Source organism: Canis lupus, chromosome 1 (assembly GCF_003254725.2).
Source record: "Canis lupus dingo isolate Sandy chromosome 1, ASM325472v2, whole genome shotgun sequence".
In the NCBI taxonomy this organism is placed as follows: domain Eukaryota; kingdom Metazoa; phylum Chordata; class Mammalia; order Carnivora; family Canidae; genus Canis; species Canis lupus.
This window is the reverse complement of record NC_064243.1, coordinates 55,848,387-55,866,912: the sequence shown is the minus strand read 5'-3', so window position 1 is coordinate 55,866,912 and position 18,526 is coordinate 55,848,387. Positions and strand designations below refer to the sequence as shown.

The 18,526-nt window shown below is 51.9% G+C and overlaps 1 protein-coding gene across 3 annotated transcripts in view; it reads right to left on the bottom strand.

Moving 5' to 3' along the window:
• The window catches only part of SMOC2 (SPARC related modular calcium binding 2), a 160,621-nt gene that overhangs the window by 119,821 nt on the left and 22,274 nt on the right, over positions 1-18,526 (bottom strand). The gene's annotated exons all lie outside the window — the stretch shown is intronic.

Sequence of the window (18,526 nt, the reverse complement as noted above, 5' to 3'; positions counted from 1 at the left end):
GGGCATGAGCTCTGCTGGACCGCCTGCTGTGCCCGTCTCTTCTGCTTTCCCCAAACATGTCCTATTTATTTGTTTTCCTCACCTGCTTCCACATCAACCCGATTTTCAATATTTATTTTCTTGTATTTTTGCTTCTTGTTAGCACTTTTTGGAGCCAAGCCAAGAAATCTCTTGGGTTATTAATTGTTCCAGATTCATGTTAATTTGACATTCAGTGAGAACTTGGTTATCATAAAATCTTTCTTAACAAAAAAAAAAATCACACAGATGGTATTACCCTAACGCAAGAAGGAACTTTGGCACACATACACACACACACACACACAAAACCACATTAGTCAACATTCGTCATTACTCCCAAATATCAGACTTGACTTGTCTGCACGTGGCAGATTTTGACTTTAATACCCTATAGAAGACTACGTGGAACTGAATTTCTAGTCTTAGGTGTCATACTCCTACCTGGGGGTCTCACAGGACTTTCAGTCATATAAAAGCATTTACAGAGGGTTCACTGGATCTTGGGCACTATTGCCATTAGTTTAAGCGACAGTTTCTCAGCCAGAATCCAGAATTCTCAGGAAGAATCAAGGAACATGCCAAATGATGTTTTTCTGGGACCACGGCCTCATGAAATAGTGCAAGGCTGGCACATAGGAGCCCATTATAGTGGACATGCAACCAACTGTTCGGAGCCAATGGGACCATCACCCTTACAGGCTAAAGAGGACACACATTCATCCACACGGCCTTGGCCACCCCACAGAGTGTCTGGTCTACAGTTGGTGCTCAGTAAATGCTTGTATAGCTAACTCTGTGGAAGTCACTACGGAATGATGAGGGCAGACAGCAGAGGAAAGAGAAGGTTGTGAGCACAGTGATTTGGGGACGCAGGAACAAGAGAGGGCCAAGGCCACGGGCAGACCATAGACTCAGGGAGGAAGGCACGCTTGGCGCGCCCTGCTGTGACCGCGTTGGAACAAGCAGCGTGCTCTCTGCACACCCGCCGTCTCTCCACCCCCTTCTGTGGCACACGCCTTGTTTGCCGGGCATTCCGGGCATCTCCGGACCGAGGCATGGAAAAGCTCGGACGGCAGCTCTGCCCTTGGGTGGCACCAAAGACAAACATTCTCCCTGGACAGCAATTCTCAGTGAACAGGATGAAACGCTTTATATGAGAAGTGTCTGAAAATAAGAATATAAGGGATTAATCCCTGGCTGGACTCCACTTCCTAAACACCGGGATCACCGCAGCTCTGTGTTGGCAGCACCGCCGTCCGCTGGGCAGCTGGCTCACCAAGCAGACCCCTGGCCTCCCCGCCACCCAGAGACTCTGATTCACAGGCCTGGGGCAGAAGGCAGGAATTCCGTGTCTAATAAACAGGGCGTGTGAACACGTGGGACCCCTGGCCCGGCATCATGCACCTCTGCTGACAGAGGTGCCCACCACCAGCTCTGCCGGCACCGGGCCAGGTGGCAGCAGCAGGTGCTGCCTGTGATGGCCAGGCCTCTGTGCTCCCAGAGGGGCTCTAAGTGATTTGTGACTTCCCCAGTGGCCCCACGTTTCCTGAGGCATCTAAGAGGCAGTGATTACTGCTGTTTCTCTGTGCGTCCTGGTTTTCCTTAGAAGACCAAATGCGTTTCGTTGATAAAATGACATTTTTCCAAGGCATTCAGCTGGAGTTTCTTTTTTGAGGCTCCTGCTCATTTCAAAGCACTTAGAACAAATTGCACTAAAATACATGTTAGAGAATACTTGAGTAACCTGGGAAGCAGGGGAAAGGCATCCAAACGCTGAGATACCAGACCATTTGCTCACTGGCCAGACCTCAGGGGACAGACCACTCCCGCTGCTGCAGCCATCACGAGGGGGGAGCGGGAACCAGGCGACGAGCCCTGCTGGAAACGACCTGCTCACGCTGTCATGAGAGATGACCGCTGTCACGAGAGATGACCGCAGCGCCCCAGAAGCTGGAGGAGCGGGGGGGCCAGGAAGCCTCACGGATGCTGACGGCCGTGTTTGCATTCTTTAAGTATTAGCAAATACCTCACATGAGGGTCAGGGACTCTGCTCTACGAATGAAGACAGAACAGGGCCCAGATCCGCATCCTTGTCTAAACTCCAGGGAGACCCACACGGTATCTGAAATGCCATCTGTGTTCCCTGCTGCACCGAATCCTCATACTTGCCCCTGTGTTCATGATCTCGCCCTTTCTCGGACAAGATGTGGGCCCAACAGGGATTCTGAAGGTAGGGATGCTTCCTGCTAGCAAGGGTCACAGGGCTGGAGACAGCCAAGGCTCTGGTTCCTGTAGAGTGTTCCTGACAAGTCTGTGCACGAAGCAGGTTCTAACAAGTATTTGCCATGTGAACAAGCCGGACAATGGGGTGTCCAGGGCAGCCCTCTTGTATGCCAAGCAGCAAGAATCCTGCTCCACTCACCACCGAGGGAGGTTCATGCTCAATGGGGGACAAGCAGAGGGGAATCCCTGGAGGACGAGAGGGCACAAGAGAAGACCTTCATCTCTCCATACTCATCTCCACCAACCAACACAACTATCACCCCCAGGGTGAAAGAAACTGGTACACACATCTGAGTCCCTTCTCTGTGAAGAAGAGAACCAAATGCCCTTTGCTCATGTGCCAGGGACCAAGTGCAGATGGAATGCTGTCAGGGCCTGGAGGCTAGGTGGGAAGCTCTCAAGAGCACAGATGAAGAGACCAAGGTCCTCAGAGGACACCATGCACAGGTACCTCCTATGACTGACAGAGAGTCTCAGAGGAGGTCACCCAACTAGTCTGTGACACCACTAGAACCAAACCAAGGACTCTGGACCCAGGCCCCTACTCTCCACCGCAGGCATGCATGGCAGGGTCCTTGACCCAAGGGTGCCAGGGCTGGGTCATCTTTCTCTAGGTCTTGATGCCAGGGCTAAAGTATTCACCTGAAACACAGGACCAATTTTCTTGGTCCTGGAGGATGCACAGAAGAGGGGCTGGAGGATTGGCCACAGAACGGACCTTCTGTCTACCTTCCCAACACCTTCTCCTCCTTTCATCTCCTGCCTGGAAGGGCATTCTGTGCTGGCTCATGTCTGGCATCATCAGATGGGGAACGTGGCTTATTGCCCTTCTCACCTTGGTTTACACATTAAAACAGATTCCTCACATTTTTTAACAGTCTTGGTTTATGTTACGAGATAGCCACGGCATGGGATCCTCCAAGGGAATTCTCTTCACAGTTCTTTGAAATGTAGCATCTGAAACCTCTAATGCAGTCATGCCACCACCCAAAATTATCATCATTATTGAAATGCATAAGTACAATCTCTGAGATAGGTGGAAACGGTTCTGGAAGCCCCATATTCGCTAAGTGCTGGCTGCTTCTGTGATCCATCATCTGACACCTCTTGCTAGGGCGTCTGTATCACCCTCCCCCAGGTGCTAACACAGGCAGAACTCGGTCTCTGCTCTAATCTGCACCCTTCATCCAACACCATCCCCAAACCACCTTCCCCAGGTGCTAACGCAGGCAGGACCAGCTCTGTGCTCTAACATGCACAGATGTGATGTCAATCCCTCATCTATCTCCCTAAAGTTCAATTTTTAGAATCGTTGCAAAAGCACAAATAAAAATAAATTCTGTGGCTCTATCAATAATGAAACAAATCCAAAATGCTGAGAAAAGAAGCTTCTTTTGAAAAAAAAATATGTCAAAATTCACAACCTTAATTACAGAGAAAGGAAATGCCTTACTTTCAGGGAAGAGAGATTTGTGCAGAGGGGATAGAGAGGTTTGTAGGGATGTCACCGGCATTTCAGTGTTGCAGCTAGAGAGCCGGAGCAGCCAGTGGTGTGGAGCGAGGGGCAGCCAGGTCGCTGCCCACCAGGTACCTTCTGTCTCCATGAGGCACTCGAAGCATCACATACACATCATCCCATCTTAGGGAGAAACTTAATGTCCTGAAGAGACACAGAACAATTTGGATTTTTCTAAGAAAAGTGTCAGGACTCTGGAAACAAGCCTCGCAGCGTCAACTGGAATTGGCACAGGCGGCCCCGGGTTAACACCAGTCAGCGCTGCACATGTGAGGTCATGGATGAAGGGGACTGGCCATCGTGGGTCTCCCAGACTCTACCGCCTCCGGCCGGGGGACACACACCCCAGAGTCCCGAGGGTGGGGAGGAGGGTGTTCCCTGGTGTGCAGAGTCCCTAATTCCATGACTCATCTAGAGAATGAATCCCTGCCAGGAGGCGAGTCCACATCCACACACGGGCTCCCCACATCCTCGGACACACCCGGCTGATCAGCCTGGGAACTTGGGGGTTAGGAACCAATGCTCTGATTCAGCTGGGCCAGCTGACACGGCCGACTCCCAGAGACCTGGCAGCCCCAGGGGCCGGGGGCGAATCTGCAGCTGCACCCTGGTTGGCGCGGCTCCTGCTGGGGGCTGTGCTGGCTTTGGGGGGAAGAAGCACAGAACAGCACCATAGGGAGAGCTGCACCCTCAGATCATGTCTGCTCCAAGGGCCAGGGCTCCGTGCCCCAGAAAATCAGCCACATCCCAAGTCAGACGCACTGCAAAGTTCCAACATCCTTATCAAGTTGTTCCCATCTTCTTGGCAGTGATGATGAGTCCAGCAAATACTTCTAGTGAAGGTTCATTTATCCAAAAAAGATTTTGATGGGTTCTATCTCTGTAGAAAGATGCCAGGTGTTACATCCAGAAAAATAGGAGAGGGAGGAAGAGAAGACTCTTCTACCCCTGAAAGTTTTCTAATCAGGATGAAGACAGGATTGCCACAGGGCCCGCTCCACAGGTCCAGCTTCGAGCCCCAGATGCCACCATCACGTCAAGAGTAAATCCACTGGACTGCCTAAGAGGCAAAGCTACTCTGAACAGCATCTGGTATGACTATTTAACAATCCCTCCAAGATCTGGACCAATGTGCTTGGAATCATGTCAAATCCAGAAAACAGGGAGGTTTATCATGGAAACAGAGACACACTGTAATTTAGGATTGATCCAATAGCCTCAGAATCACAGCACTCTGAAGCCATGGTCGTTGAGCTGCGAAGCTCACAGAAGTGGCCACGGCACGGAGTCCAGTTATGGTTTCTGAAGGGTGACTCCATTAGGTGTTCACGTCAAATAACCCTAGACGGCAAAAACTGGTGAGGAGCTCAATAACAAAGGCACTTAAAACTAGGACACATGGCCAATGGAATACAGGTTTTCTCAGCTGCCATTGAACTGGGGAGAGAAAACCAGGATTTATACACTTTTTTGAAAACAAAATATATCTGCATTGTCAACTTGCTCATCTAAAATTAAGTAACCAGGGGATCCTTGGGTGGCTCAGCGGTTTGGCGCCTGCCTTTGGCCCAGAGCGTGATCCTGGAGACCCAGGATCGAGTCCCACGTCGGGCTCCCTGCATGGAGCCTGCTTCTCCCTCTGCCTGTGTCTCTGCCTCTCTCTCTCTCTCTCTCTCTCTCTCTGTGTGTGTCTTTCATGAATAAATAAATTTAAAAATCTTAAAAAAAATAAAATTAAATTAAGTAACCAGGGTGTAATTTACCTAAAATTTTGCCAACATACAGAATAACACCCAGTGCTCATCCCGTCAAGTGCCCCCCTCAGTGCCCATCACCCATTCACCCCCACCCCCCGCCCTCCTCCCCTTCCACCACCCCTAGTTCGTTTCCCAGAGTTAGGAGTCTTTATGTTCTGTCTCCCTTTCTGATATTTCCTACCCATTTCTTCTCCCTTCCCTTATATTCCCTTTCACTATTATTTATATTCCCCAGATGAATGAGACCACATAATGTTTGTCCTTTTCCAATTGACTTATTTCACTCATCATAAAACCCTCCAGGTCCATTCATGTTGAAGCAAATGGTGGGTATTTGTCATTTCTAATGGCTGAGTAATATTCCACTGTATACATAGACCACATCTTCTTTATCCATTCATCTTTCGATGGACACCGAGGCTCCTTCCACAGTTTGGCTATTGTGGACATTGCTGCTAGAAACATCGGGGTGCAGGTGTCCCGGCGATTCATTGCATCTGAATCTTTGGGGTAAATCCCCAACAGTGCAATTGCTGGGTCGTAGGGCAGGTCTATTTTTAACTCTTTGAGGAACCTCCACACAGTTTTCCAGAGTGGCTGCACCAGTTCACATTCCCACCAACAGTGTAAGAGAGTTCCCTTATTGAACACCAATAAAAAATAAATTTATTATTAAAAAAAATAAACCAGAGATGCAAGAAATAATGTAGGGGACTCTGTAAGTGGGAAGGAAAGACCAAAAGTGACAAAGACTAGAAAGGAATAGAGAAATATCTCCAGAAACAATGACAAAACAAGTAACAAAATGGCACTAAATTCGTATCTATCAAAAATCACTCTGAATGTAAATAAACTAAGAGCTCCAATCAAAAGACATAGGGTGTAGGAATGGAAAAAAAATAAAATAAAATGTTGATATTATTATACCAAACTAATATAATTTTCTGTGATGATACTATTGGGGAGCCAAATATTATCACAGTGGCATCCATCCTGAAGATATCTTCATACTTTGAATGTCATTTCCTGAAGCTGTCCTTGGCTCTGGAAGGTCGTCAGATATGTTAGAGTTGGGTACTGTTCATAAAACATTTGCCGCCACCACTGTGCAAAGCTACACAATATCTTGCAAAAAGTCATGGGATCTGGGTTTTTAACAAACTTCTGCCAAGAAAGATGAAGGCTGCAGCCAGCATCCTTCACAGAGGTCACTTCCGAGCATCCAAATATTTTGGTTTTGTCTTTATTTCAATTTTCAAGGTTGTCCTTGGAAAGTACCTTCCCAACAGTTTATGAAAGACTCCAGAAAACGTGTCTGGTGAAACCGAATTTCCTCCTGTGGAAGCCTGTGTAACCCAGCAAGGCCCGGCATGCGGGGAGCGGAGACAGGCCCTCCCTGTGCAGGCAGCCGTGCTGGTGCCTGCGAGCCACGCGCGTGGAAGGCTATCCCGCGGGGGGAGACCAGTCCACCACGTGCGTGCACATCAATGTGTGGCCGACCTGTGGCCGTCCAGAACCGAGAGAGGAGCCTATCGAGCTAAAGTGACGCTGCTCTGTAATGATGTCCCCACCGGGGATCCCTGGGTGGCTCAGCAGTTTAGCACCGCCTTCAGCCCGGGCATGATCCTGGAGTCCTGGGATCAAGTCCCACATGAGGCTCTCTGCATGGAGCCTGTTCTCCCTCTGCCTGTGTCTGTCTGTTTATCTCTCTCTCTCATGAATAAATAAATAAAATCTTAAAAAAAAAAATGATGTCCCCACCATCTCCTGGTCCCTCGGGTGCTCACGCAGCCTCTCTGGCCTCACCATCTCCGCTCCGGCCTTGGATTGTCACTGAGGAGGGAACTTGCCAGCCTCCAGTGCCGCACATCAAGCAGCAGCAGCTGTGACAACCAGGCATCAGTGTGCGTACAGGTGGGCATGGGTGGACACAGGCAGGCGTAGGTGGACACGAGTGGTGCTTCCTTCTGGCCTCTGGGACGGTCTGGCTCTAAAACCCACCGGGACTGGGAGGGAAGTAGACGTAGGAAAAGATGAAAGCGTGAGCCAAACTCCACGCCTGTGTGCACAGCATATCTCCAAGAGGATGGGGTCCAGGCCACCAGGATCCCCCTGTGATGGCAAGCTAAACTTCCATTCTAGACACAGTGTGCATTTCCACTCGAGATACAGAGGGTGTTTTTTGTTTGTTTTGGGGTTTGTTTGTTTTTTTGCCTCCACAAGGAATCCCCCTTCAAATACAACCTGCCATTCTTCATGCACAAGTAAAAGATGGAGGAGACCTTATTCTGTTTAAATAAATTTATCGGTAATTCCAGAGGCAAATTTGATATTAAAATGAACTAAAATACAAAGAAATTAATTAAAGGAAATCAATAAATTAGAAGACTGGCTTCTGGAGTGAGGACAGGGCTCCCTGAAGAACAGGGGCCCTGGGATGAGCGTCTGGTCCTCCGACGGCCACTTTGTGATCGCCGCATACTCAAAAGCACCGAGATTTGCTCCAGAAAAGACCAAAGACACCGAACAACACAGCTCACCATCCTCAGGCTCGTAAACTTCCACGGTCCATGCCCACCGGTGTCAGTCCTGCTGATAAGGCCAGCAGGGCAGTAGCTCTCTGGAAACAGCCAAGTGAAATCCCAGTCCCGTAAACTCACCTGGCTGTTCTGTGTCCCTGTCCAGTAAGATGAGAACATCCCTGTGGCTCACAGGTGTGGACGTCTTAACTCCACTACCCAAACACTGTTTTGGTTTAAGATTTCATGAACTACTTCGTTAGTAGGAATAACAATTATCATTACCGTCCTGACTCCAGCAGATGTCGCACAGGAGGATTTCAGGCCTCCCTGACCCCACACCCTGGGGTCCTTCTTGCCCTTGACTGGCAAGCCTGTCCTCATGTGCTCGGGAAACTGTCTTGAATCCACAATCTCACAGACATAAAGTACGTGGTGAGTGTGTTGAGGTCAGCTCCCCATTCAGCCTCGTGTGTGTCTGGCTGTTGCTCATCCAGCCCGTCCAGCCTCAGCTGGACCCAGACCACCAGCACTGCCCTGCTCATAGACAGGATAGGGAGGGCCCAATAGGAGAAATACTTGTGGCGACCTAGGCTGACCCGCCATGACATCTAGCCGATGACCCAGAGGCATTGCCCGTTGTCAGGAGTGACCCCCCACCAAGTTACACAGGGTCACCCTCTAGGGGGGAAGCATATTCCCTGCCCTGTTTAAGTGACCCATAGACAGATTCAAGCAGATGCAAGTCCCACCGCAGTGTGAGCAGGGAGTGCAAATCCCAGAGCCCTCGGGCCTGGCTGCGTGGATGCGTGGCCACAGCAAAGGGCACTGAAGCAGGGGACACGGGGCCTCAGTTGGTTGAGAGCCCAACTCTTGGTTTCAGCTCAGGTCATAACCTCAGGGTGGGGAGGTCAAGGCTGGGCATGGAGTCTGCCCCCCTCCCTTCCTCTGCCCCTCCTTCCCCACTTATGTGATCCTCTCAAAAATAAATAAATAAAAACAAAACTGGGGCACGAGAGGATTTCTCAGGTCCCAGCAAGTTTTAAAATCTGAAACCTCTTTCCTCCAACCATGTGTGTCAGCATCTGCGATACTGGGGCAGGAGGAGAGCAGGAGCACCCCACCTCTAGCCCCTCTGCAGCCACCTCCTCCAGGCACACCACAGTTTGCACTGCTGTGCCCTCCAGAGGACGAGTTCCTCTTCCCTCCGGGATGGAACTGTGTGCAGAGCACCTGGCACAGCTGCCCTAGGAGCTGGGTCCCCCCATGGCCTCCTCCTAGAGGAGCATTCAGAAATCAGGCCTGCTCTCTCCACCTTACACGAGGCTGCAGGTCAGAAGGCGAGGCATGGGATCAGGTCGAGAGTGTTTTGCAGATGTTGTGGGCCGAGCTGTGCCCCACCCACCCACCCCCGGAAATATTCCGTCCTACTCCCTGGTACCTGCATATGTGGCCGTATCTGGAAATAGAGTCTTTGCTGACATGATCTAGTTCAGATCAGTCTACACTCGAGTAGGGTGACCTCATGTGCCATTGTGGGTGTCAGAGTCAGTTCTGTCCCCCCAAGTCTGCCTGTGACATCCTAGCTCCCACCCCTCAGAATGTCCCCGGGTTTGGAAATAGCTATTGCAGATGTAAGTAGTAAAGTTAAACTGAGTCATGCTGAAGGAAGATAAGCCTTGAATCCAATATGACTGCTGTCCTATAAAAAAGAGAGATCTGGACACAGACATGGACACAGGGAGAAGGCTGTGTGAGGACGAACAAGCGGGGTCACCAAAGATGCCAGAGCATGAACACCGGGAGCCGGACAGGGGTCTGGGGCCAACTCTTCCCCCACCCTGTACACCCCTGCCCTTGGACTTCTGGTTGTGGAACGGGGAGAGAAGAGATCGCTGCTGTCTAAGATCATTTGTTGTTGCGGCCCTAGGACCACATGGCATCCCTGGGACCATCATGGCATCTCTGGGACCACCAATAGCAGCCCCGGGACCATCGATAGCAGCTCCAGGAGGATTGTTAGCAGCCCTGGGATGATCCTTTGCAGCCCTGGGACCATTGTTAGCAGCCCTGGGACCATGTGGTGGTGCCAGGACACTAACAGACTGGCAATCTGATAACGAAGGAGTAAAATAATGGAACTGTGGTGTTGTCATCACAATAAAAAATGCCCCAGCCAAAATGATTGGAAAATCTTACTGCTTTACATATAAAAGATGCACAGAAAATTACCCCAAAAATACTCAAAATGGGAAAAAGAGCTATATCTATATATAGATTATGTACCACGTGTATGTATGTTCTTTGATCAAATGGCAGTTTTTAAATTCACGCTGTACTTAACCCTTTCGTAGATAATTACATTGCCAGGTGTCTGGGTCACCCAGTAAACACTAAAATGCCCTCCCTGGGCAGAATCAAGTTTCCCAAATCTTTTCTGCATATTGTATTTTTCTAAAATACATACGTTTGCGGGCCATGAGATGTCATGGGGCTGAATGTTATAAGCCGGAGGCCGGCCACCCGTGTTTGCCAGCAGCTCCTCTAAATGGCACCTGTGCCCTAAGCCCAGCAAGAACAGAGAGCCAGGAAGCAGGGTCCTGGAGAGGTGACCACCCAGCTCCTGCCGCCCGGTGTGACGGAGCAGCCACCCCAGAAGGGCACACGCTGAGGAGAGGGGAAGCGGGAGGACCAACCTCACCTCTTCCCCGGTCCTGCTCAGGACCCCCCGGGAGAACATGACTCACAGGACAGGCACCTGTGACGGCTCCGTGAGGGAGAAATGGAAAAAGCAAGATGAAAAAATCAAGGCTGGAGAAAAAGGAAAATGGATTTTTTTTTTTCAAATAAATGGAAAAATCAAGGCTCAAGGTCCATTCTGTGTGGCTGAAACAGGTGAGCAGTAATGTGGGGGACGGTGGAGGGGAACAGGGCTGGGGAGCAGTGGGACGCGGTCACCGTGGAGTAAGGACGGCGTGTCCTGCGGCAGATGCTCGGGGGTTTGTTAGGGTGCGCTCCGCCCCCACCAGCAGGTGCAGCCTGGGGGTCTCTGCAGGTGCCTCCCCATGACACCCTCTCCTCTTCCCTGCCCCCGTGGCTGACTGTCGCCTTCTGTCCACTCACACGGGGCACAGAGATGAACGCATTAGGCCACTGAAACCCAAGGACAGCACAAGCCCACCCTGGCCTGCCCAAGCGGTGGTACAGCAGAGGTTGGGGGAGGGCCTGACCGCGCTGGGCCACGGCCCTGTGCACGGCCGACACGTGAGCACGGACGTCTGTGACTCTCCCAGGCTGAGGGCTCGCCCGGGACTTCTACTCCGTGATGAGAAGTTACAAGTTGTGCTTCTGGAGCACCAACTTGGAACCAGCAGTATTTTGCTAGACTCTGGAGGCCACGACGCCAACCGAGCAAAATGGGGAGTCAGGTGCTCGCAGATGCACCCCCAAGCCCTCCGTCACTGACTGATCGGTGACTCACCAGCGGCTCAGATGTCCCTGCGGCTCTGGGAATGGAAGTCATGGGAGCAGCTCCGACAGCCAATCGGGAGCAGCTTTGGCAAACACAAGTCACGCAGACCCCAAGCCACATGGACCCCACGCTCCTTGGCCCCCACACTCCAGGGCACTGCTCACCACCGCCCCTGGGAAGCAGCGGCAGCGGGCGGCACGATGCACCCCTTCCCTGGCCCAGCTAGCTTGTCCCATTCGTGCACCTGTAGGGCTCCCCCACAGAGGGGGTGCGTGAGGGTCACAGGGCGAAGGGTGCAATGCTATTTTCAGAATCGCCCACTGGGACCTTATCTCTCTGTTCTGCCCTCGGATTTCTTCAGTGACTCTGCAGACGGAGCCCATTCCCTCGGCTGCATCCCTCGGGGGAGCACAAAGCCAGCCTCTGGGGCTGGACCTGCGCTGAACCCAGGCTGGACCGGGAGACCCCACTGCGAGACCGGGAGAAGGCGGGAGTTTAAGGGCAGCCCAGCCGTCCAGCAGGAACCGGGAGCACCGTCCCAAGTCTTGTCTTCATTCCCAGACGTTCCAGCTCATGGCAGCTTGGAATTACTCGGAAAATCACACACAATCTAGCACGTGGTACATTGGAATTTGATGAAGAGCCGTGGGAACCTAGAGGGAAACCCTTGGACTGTATTATTAATACTCAGAATCTATTAGCGTTTTCCCCTCCTTGATTCCCTTTACTCCGTGGAGCAGAAGGGCCTCATAGATGTAGTTCACAAATACACCCTGACATACTGATGGATGATGGATGCACGTGATGCTCCCGACCGCCCTCGCGCTGTAAATCAGGTGCTGTATCTGGTTGCTGATCAGAGACAGAAGCCTTGTCTGTAAACGGGAACGATCCAAAACCAGACACCCACGGCCTTAGGTGCCCCAACTCCTCTGTGGGACCTCGGACAGACAGACAGATGCTGAGCACACCCTGCACCACTACCCTCTGCCCGCAGACAGCACTTGAATCTCCAAGGACAGGCGGAGCGCTGAGCGGAAAGCCGTCTGCCTCAGGTGAGGCCCATTCCTGTGAACCTGCGCCAGGCCGGGCACACGGACCCTTGGGCCCTGGGTGTCATCTCCATCGGTTCTCTGGGCACACCTGCTCCTACCTCCACCCCTCCCACCTCTCCTGCCAACCCACCCATGCGGGCCTCCTCTGCGGGGAGGAGCCCCATTTCTCTGAAGGCTCAGCTGACTCTGGCTCCCCTGTAGCACGGCTCACCCACCCAACCACAGTCACCCTCCCTTTATCCAAATTCCTTCAACTATCATCGTCCTAACAGCCTCAGGACAGGGTCCAGACTGTTCTCTAGTTTCCAGGCCCTTTTGCCTTTGTTCCCAACAGGACGGAAGATCTCCAAAGCCTGGAGCTGTAGCTGACAACTCCATGCATCGCCCCTGACCTTGGGCAGCAAGCCTGCCCCGCGTCCCTGACCTCAGGCGGCAAGCCCGCCCTGCGCCCCTGACCTTGGGCTATAAGTCACCCCCCTGCATCACCCACTGCCCTTCCCCACACGTGCACGTCGTGTCCAAAACCTGGGAGGAACGCAATGCATTCATGTGAGGAGACCAAGAATTTGAGAAGTTAACCCAGGTGCAGAGCTAGCACGTGAACCTCACTCTTCCTGATTCCCACATCTCCCATCTCCGTGGGTCTCTAAAACAAGAATGGTCTGACCTAAGTCTGCATCACGAGTGTCTGCTCAATACAAAGCCATCTAATCTGAAATTACTGCCAAATCTATCTTACGTTCTTCATTTATTTTTTAAAAATTTATTTAGAAGTGTACCTCAATCCTTAGTCCTAGGACTAAAAACTAGTTCTCTTTCTTTTCTTTTCTTTTTTAAAGATTTATTTATTTATTCTTATTTATCCTCTGCCCACACAGAGAGAGGCAGAGACACAGGCAAAGGCAGGAGCAGGCTCCTTGTGGGGAGCCCAATGCAGGACTCGATCCCAGGACCCCAGGATTACGCCCTGAGCCAAAGGCAGATGCTCAACCACTGAGCCACCCAGGCGTCCCTAGAAACTAGTTTTCTATGCACTTAGCAGTGCGGTATCATTGAAAAGTGAAGTGAACCAGTAACATGTCCCAATAACTGAAACCGTGGTCTAACCTCTGAGCCACCTCCACACATCCAGGCCCAAATGTTGGAAAATGTGAAATGCTCAGAAGGCCGAGGAGATGCTTAGCTGGTAACTCAGTCAACTGTTCCACGTTTTCTAACTCCAACAGCAGCAGCTCTGCTGAGCTGGTCACTGTGCTTTATTTATGGCGCACGTGAATGACACCCCTGGAGTGGCTCAGTGTTCAGCGTGAGCGGCTGTGCCCCGCGCTCTTGGCTGCAGAGCTCTCACGGACATTGTACGTGCACCTGGAGTTTGGCTGGATGGATAAATTTAGGAATCCTCAGATCGCAGCTGGTGTTAAAGACTTGGACATGGTAGCGTTACCCAGAGAGGGTGTGCCGAGGGCAAAGGGGCCAGGACCAGGCAGCAGACAGGAGGACAGAGCGGGCTCAGCACAGGACAGGGTGCCCGGACAGGAGGGCCAGTCAGCATGGGGGCAAACTCCAGGAGAGGCTGGCGGCTGCAGAGCCCAGGGGAGGCTTCCATGGGAGGAAGCTGAGGCCTCACTAAACATACCCCCATGACATGGGGTCCAGCACAGGACAGGGTGCCCGGACAGGAGGGCCAGTCAGCATGGGGGCAAACTCCAGGAGAGGCTGGCGGCTGCAGAGCCCAGGGGAGGCTTCCATGGGAGGAAGCTGAGGCCTCACTAAACATACCCCCATGACATGGGGTCCAGGTGGGCTAGCCTCGCTCCCCACCCCCCCACCCCCCCCCGCACACAGAGCACATGCTCGGGAGCTGGCTGTGCACCTACAACCAGGCAGGAAGGCCGGCCACCCTCTCCCCTTCCCCAGCCGTCCCCACGCTGGGAGGGGCTCAGCGCTGAAGGTGACCCGGTGCCCAGTCTGACCGTGCGTGCAATGGTCCTGTTGTGTCAGAGCAGAGGTGCAGAGGGGCTCACCCAGACGCATGCTCACACCCAGGCACAGACTCACACCCAGACACAGGCTCACATCCACACCCAGACACACTCTCACACCCAGACACAGGCTCACACCCAGACACAGGCTCACATCCACACCCAGACACACTCTCACACCCAAACACACGCTCACACCCAGACACAGACTCACATCCATACCCAGAAATACTCTCACACCCAGATACACGCTCACATCCACAGACTCACATCCACACCAGACACACACTCACACTCACACCCAAATATGCTCATACACACACACACACACACTCACACCCAGACACATGCTTATACCTACATAAAGACACATGCTCATACCCACTCAGATCAGACACATGCTCACATACACACACACTCATACCCAGACAGACTCCCAGACACAGGCTCACATCCGCATCCAGACACACTCTCACACCCAGACACACACACCCACAGACTCACACCCAGACACATGCTCACACCCAGACACATGCTCACACCCACACTCACGCATGCTCATGCCCACACACATGCTCACACACACACACATTCACATCCATACTCAGACACATGCTCAGACCCAGACACACACTCACACCCAAATACATGTTCATACAGACTCTGACAGGTGCTCACCCACAAACACACATGCTCACACTCACACATATCTCCACATGAGAGGAGGGAGAAAGTTGGTGGTGAGGGCACCTAGACTCACTGAGGGGAAGCCCAGGTGACACGTCTGGGCAGTGGGTAGAGGACAGGAAGCCCTACGGTGTCCATGCGGAGTGGCACCTGGCAGCACACCTGTCCTGCTGGCCCTGTAGGCCTTTGACTATGGAACGCACCCTTTCATGCTGTTTGGCACCATGGAACCCAGGTGAGATGGCGAAGGCCTGCAGAGATGGCCACCTCCCCGCCCACATCCCCCCAGGGGGGCCGCGGTGGCCCTGGCCGTCCTGCACCCCTTTCCACAGCACCAGAGCCTTAGTCACACAGAGGTGTGCAGACCAGACTGGACACTGGACACACCAGAGGACACAGGATCTGTCGTCTTGGGCGACATGATCACGTGCCCATGTGCGTGAGCCATGACCTGCTCCAGGTGTCTGCCAGGCCCCTGGGGCCCCGGAAGGACAGAGAGGACAGGGCGGGCCAGCAGTGGGGGAGGGGGACACGGCGCTCCAACATGCCACACGTATTCCAGCCCCGCGCTTTCCCAGCAAGACGTGGGAAGTCCCCCGTCTGCCCTCCAGCTTTCACTAAAACATGAAACACACAGAAGAAGATTTCGTTCCTAAGAAACCATCTTCCCGCAGCGTGGCCTCACCCCTGCCTTGGAGGGAAAGAGCCTGCGTTTCCATCCGTCTGCATGAAGGACGATACCCAAAACCTAATCTGACAGAAGGCTTAATCATACGGTTACTGGCAAATCACGACGCCACACACAACAGCAATCTGCTATCTTAGGAACATGGAAAGTTTCATCGAAATAAATGTGGGACAGAACTGCCTTCAGCGGCCACTCCCAGAACTCAAGATGGCGCCTCTCGCCCAACCCGCCATCCGCGCCTGCAAGAAAGCATTTGCATGGACAGAAATCTCAGTATTAACATAAACTTAGATAGAGCAGGGTGTGTACATAAGAAGCTCTTAGCATCTCACATTTATACTTCTTCCTTTTTTTTTTTTTTTTTAATGTTTTGGTAAAAGTTATCCTGGAAGTGCCTCTAAAGGCCGTGGAGAGAGTCCAGGCTTCTTGCTAATCTTCAGTGTCTTGGGATTTGTGGCCTTAGATGCATTTAATATGACTTCATTGAAAAACAGAATGTCAGAGAAATACTTTGTGGAATCGGAATCCTGGAAGAGAAATATTTCTCCAAAATTTATTTTTAAGATTTTATTTATTTATTCATGACAGACACACTGAGAGAGAGAGACAGAGAGAGGCAGAGACACAGGCAGAGGGAGAAGCAGGCTCCATGCAGGGAGCCCGACGTGGGACTCGATCCCGGGTCTCTAGGATCACGCCCCAGGCTGAAGGCGGCACTAAACCGCTGGGCCACCGGGGCTGCCCCTATTTCTCCAAATTTTGATTATACTTGTTCAACATAGAACAAACTAATGTCACAGGTGGCCAAGTTTAAAGATTGTTAAAAAAAAAAAAAAAACAATAAACTATCTGTGGGGCAAAGCAGCTCCACTGGCAGGTCTTTTTCGCAGAAGGGAACAGATCAGATGCCCTACAAGGAAAGAGTGGGAGCCTTATTTCTGAAGGACATCCTATGGAGAAACTAACATGGAGTTGTAAGGATCCCTAGGAGATTTGCCAAGAAAAGAGCATGTTCTGGGTCCAGCTGATAAATCCTGCTTCAGGGGACCCCGAATGGATGCAGATCTGCATCTTTCTGCACATGAGGTGGTTCTGATGGTCTCAGCCCTTGCCCATGCTCTGGAGAATCCTGTGTGAGATCCTACACATGGTCACGGGGCCAGTTTTGAGGAAATGAATGTATGTAAAATTTCATGCATCTTTTCTATGAGTACATCGAGCTTAGAAGACATCATCATGTCAGTTAGCCCTCCAGCGCAGAGACCAGGAAAAAGATGCACGCACAATTTCCTTGAATGGTCTGGAAATTTCCATTCAGTTTTCTTGAAAGGATGAGAAAGCCTTTGCAATGAGACTGCAGAGCAGGAATCTTGGCAGTGCTCTTGATAGGCTAGATGCGCTTTGTCTTCCTAACTGTCATCTCGCAGACCAGCTATGTTGGGAGGGAGCCTAATGCTCTGCTTATTTTTACTACAAAGCCATGTGATTGGGGTTCTGGTGCAGGCAGAATTTGCACAGTGCTCTGAACGGCTAACATTTGTTGACTTCAGGGCAATGTTCACAAACTGAAGGATTCAGAAAATCGCTTCTGTCTCCAAACCCTGACCCTTGGAGTTCTACAGCGGCCCTGGGCTCTGCCAGCCTAGGCTTCGTGTTTAGGAAAACCAGCACTCATCCGTTCACAAAACACACTCAATCGCCCCCAGAGAAGCCCACTGGCTGTAGGTTTTGCCAACATTTTCCTCACTGGGGAACGCACTGCTCACTCAGGAGTTTCCAGAGAAATGGAGATTTCAAAAGTCACTACTGAAATCACTTCCCTCTGAGGCTCCTACGAGGATCAGAGATGGCCCCCTGGAAGATGTGGCCCTCACCCTAGGGTAAAGCCCTGCTTGCAATCAGGGGCCACGGAAGACCCCATCCCCGGAGGGGCAGCGCTGCCCTGGCCCACCTCTGACCCTGGTCCCCAAAGAACACAGGCACAAGACAGCTGCCCTGAGAGACAGCTTGGGACCCTGCGCTGCCTGGGTTCCCAGAACACGAGCTTGCAGGACCTCATTGTGAAGGTCGGTTACACCAGGGCTCCAGCTTCCTGCAGGACCATGGGAGACTGCTCAACTAGGGGCACCTGGGTGCCTCAGTGGCTGAGCGTCTGCCTTCAGCTCAGGTCGTGATCCTGGGGTCCTGGGTCCGAGTCCCACATTAATCTCCCTGCATGGAGCCTGCTTCTCCCTCTGCCTATGTCTCTGCCTCTCTCTATCTCTCATGAATCAATAAATAAAATCTTTAAAAAAAAAAAAAAAAGACTGCCCAACTAGCTCAGCTCCTCACACAGCCCTTCAGAATGTACACCACAAGCTGCAGAAGAGAGCTTCGTGCTTATGGAACCCCGTGGCCAACACCCACACTCAGGGCAGCTGCAAGGTGGCACCCTATCTGTGCAGTGGAGCAAAGGTGGGAGTGGTTCTAGGTCTCCAGAGGGCATCTGTGTGTCCTGAAAGGAGGGCCTTGAAAATCACTACCCGGAACAACCAACACTTGCTTGT